This window comes from Marmota marmota, unplaced genomic scaffold, assembly GCF_001458135.2.
Source record: "Marmota marmota marmota unplaced genomic scaffold, marMar, whole genome shotgun sequence".
NCBI classification, from domain to species: Eukaryota; Metazoa; Chordata; class Mammalia; order Rodentia; family Sciuridae; genus Marmota; species Marmota marmota.
Window position 1 is genome coordinate 3,966,516 of NW_026000222.1, and position 3,677 is coordinate 3,970,192.

Genomic DNA, 3,677 nt, shown 5'->3' on the forward strand with positions numbered 1-3,677 from the left:
TCCCCGCAATCACCCTTTAGCGGCGGCCCTGAGTGTGTGAGCAGCCCCACGGCAGGGGACAGACCCAAATCCCCACCCGCAAGGCCCTCCCAGCCTGCTGGAGGAGCCGGGCTGGCCTCCTTCAGCTCCCGGCGGAGGCTCTGCAGGCCGCAGTGCGGCGGCCATTTCCTGGGCTCCAGTTAATCTTCCCATGTCCTCTCCCTCCTCCCCTCCTGGAGTCACTGCCAATGGCCTTCACCCTGAGCCGGCCTCACGTGCAGGATGGGGTCAGGCGGGAGACCTCTCCAGGACCTCTGTGCCTGCGCTCCACCCCACAGCCAGGGGGGCAGTCGACAGTGCCCCCAGGGGGAGGAGGTGCTGGGGACGAGGACCCCTGGGGTGGGCGACCCCAGTTGCCCACAGCTCCTGCCTGGCTTTTCCCAGAGCCCAGGGCAGCAGGCAGGGTAGGTGTCACCAGCCTGGGAACAGATGGGACAGGGCATCCTGGGGAGAGGTCACAGGGATGCTCTGAGCCCGACGGTGACTGTGGTGCTCTTAGTGAGGCGCAGGCTGAGGGCCTCTCGGGAGGAGCACAGGTGCAGGCCTTGCTTCATCTTCAAGCCCCTGCCTCCCTCCTGGTGGGTCTCCCCAAAAGTCAGGAGTGGAGGAGCCACGAGTTCCTGGGCCACAGCAACATGGGGCTCACCCTGCTGAAGTGCTGAGAGGTACGGGGCAAGGGCTGGGGGTCCTTGACGCAGCTCCGACTTCCTTCAGCTGCTGAGCAACCCGGGGGCAAGTCACTTAACCTCTCTGGGTCATCAAGCACTGACAGTAGAGGGCAGCTGCCCCCACTGCACTGGGCGGCTATGAGGACGTGCCCAGGCTTCAAGGAACTTGGAATAAGGCTGGGGCTTCCTTTAAAGGGTAGTTCTGAGGCCAGTCCACCGCCCTGGGCAGTCTATGCCAGCACAAGCACACCCAGGGTCCTCCGCATCACAGGCCCAGCCCGGGCCCTCGCAGCAGACGCTACAGGGATGCCCGCTGTGCAGGCGGGAAACCAAGGCCCAGGGCAGCACCAGGACCCGGCCTTTTGATTCGAGAGTCTTTAGGTTCAAGGTTGTCCACGTCTCCTACCCCTGATCCCGTCCCTGTGAAGCATCAGGACAGAGAACCTGCTCCTCACTCAGCGGACAGCCCGCGAGGTAACTCACCATTTTTGTCCGCACGTCGGAAAATCTGCAGAGAAGAGAGATGGGGTCGGCCCTGAGCTGGTAGGGGCCAGGCGCCCTCCGTGCTGGACCTGAGATCCCTCCCTTCCCCAGGAGAAGCTCTGGCCCAGGGAGGAGACCTGGGCAGGGCCCGGGGGCAGGGGAAGGACCTGCAGGCGAGGCTCCCAGCCCTGCCTTGGAAGGGCCACCCCCTCCCTCTGCGCCGCCAGCCTGCCCACGGCCTGCCTGCGGCAGCCACCCGCCCTGCACTCACACACCCCTGCACTCACACGCCCACACACATCCCTGCAGGTGTGCCTGGCCACATCCCCACGGCTCACCCACCCGCTGCCTGGCACTCAGCAGGGTCCCACGGGGCCACCGGCTTCACCCCACACTCCTTCCAAACCCTAGGGCCTCTCCAGGAAGGCTGGGTGAGGTCTGGAGGAGGTGTCCCCCAGGTGTGGCCATGACACCAGCCAAGGGCAGGACAACTCCATTGTCTGGACAGGGGAGTGGGTGAGGGCAGGAGGCCAGGAGCTCAGATGACCAGCTGTGGGCATGGGGGGCAGGCCCTGCCCAGCCTGAACCCAGAGACCAGGCACTCTGCAATCCTCTCCAGACAACCGGCCTCAAAGGTCAGGCTGGTGATAGGCACTGTGTGTCCAGAAGCAAGGCAGTGAAGATGGCCGGGGGCTTGGAGAGCCCCTCAGCCCAGGCTGGACCTCAGAGCCAAGGGTCTGCTGCTCAGGGCAGACCTGGGTCAACCACCACAGTGACCTGGCCACCCACAGAGTGAGGTTCCAGGGCCAGCAGCTGCCCCACCTGGGGCTTGTCAGCATGTAGAGAGTCAGCCCCCCTGGACCCACCGAGTCAGAACGTGCACTTTGACCAGGCCCCAAGGGCTGAGTCACCAGCACAATGAAGTCAGAAGGATTCCAGGGTGTGGGGCACCCCCACCCAATGGAACTGGCTGATTTCAGCCACCCCCAAGGAGGGAAGTGACACTGGCAATCCCCCCCCACCCCGTGTTCTCCCAGATACCAGGGGGTCTGGCTGGGCCCAGTGAGCTACGCGGGAGGTGCCACCCCCTCTGGCCATCTATCTCAGTCCTCACTCTGGAGCGAAGGAGAGATGCCCTTAACCACCCTCACCCCTACAAGTGACAGGGCAGGAGTGTCCCAGCCCTCCCAGGCCCAGCATGGAGTCGGCCGGAGGCAGCACTCAGGGAGGCTTGCCCGCCTCCCTGCTTCCCTGCTGAGCTCCCACACCAGCCGGGCTCCCCAAGACCCAGCCTGGGCACCCACACGGCTGCTCCCGACTGGGCAGAGATCCTTAAGGCAGGTCCTGACACGGCACAGTGGACATCCGGTGAGGCTGCCTCTGGAGTGGGCATGAGCACCTCCCCAGCCCCTTCCCTGCTTCACTGATGAGGACACCTAAGCCCGGAGCCCACATGGCCAGGCAGAGGAGGCAGAGGCTGGCCCCTGGGCAGGGCTTCTCTGCAGGGGGAGGCTGTGCGGCGGCCTCTGCCTGGGACTTTGAGCTCACTCATGCTCAGCCAGTGTAGCTGTGTGCCCTGTTGTGTGTGTGTGTGTGTGTGCAAGCATGCACAAGTGGGTGTGTGCGCCCAAGGCCCCAGAACGCCCCCCCTTCCAGCCCTCCAGTGAGACCCACCTATGGGATCGGGGAGGAGGAGACAGGAAACCCAGGTCCCTCCACTTGCAGGGATGCGATGCGTGGTACACATATGTGCACACACTCACACAGAAACACCCACAACCATCACAGAAACCCATGACACACGCAGAGGCACCCCCAGCTGCACAGGATCCCCACTGGGACCCGCACCCTCCCTGATCCCCCTTCCTCCTGCTGCCACATGCTTTAGTGGGGGGAGCCTGCTGCCCCAAGCCTCCCCCACCCAAGATGGGAGAGTGAGGTGGGCTCTGTGGGTGGTCAGGATGGGTGGGGAGCTAGTAGGGGTGAGAAGGATGGAGCTCTTGGTAGGGAGGGTGGTGGGGAAAGGAACGGCGGGCAGAGGGGCTCAGAGTGGAGTGGGTGGGGAGCCGGAGGGGTCCCAGCACTGGGCTCCGGGTGGGGGGCGATGGTTCTGGGTCCATGGACAGGAGACAGTGGGGACTTGGCTTTCCGGGTGGATGGGCAGGGCCCAAGGGTCTCTGCAGCCCAGAATGGGAAGACTCAGGGTCCAGAGCAAAGAAGAGGGCAAGAGCCAGGGGCATGGGGGGTCTCAAAAAAGTATCGCTCCGGGCAGGAATCTGGGGAAGAGAAGCGGGGGTGGGGCGGCCAGGGGCTCCTGTCCCCAGGTTTAAATAGAGAGGGTTTGGCTAGAACCGAAATAGGGGGCGGTGGCCGCGAGCAGGGGCTCAAGGGTCCAGCCCGGATCCCGGGAAGTGGAAGCAAAGAGAGAAGTGGAGCCGACCCGGTCCAGGCGGAGACCGCCCCGGGCGCAGAGGGGCTGGGGGCTCG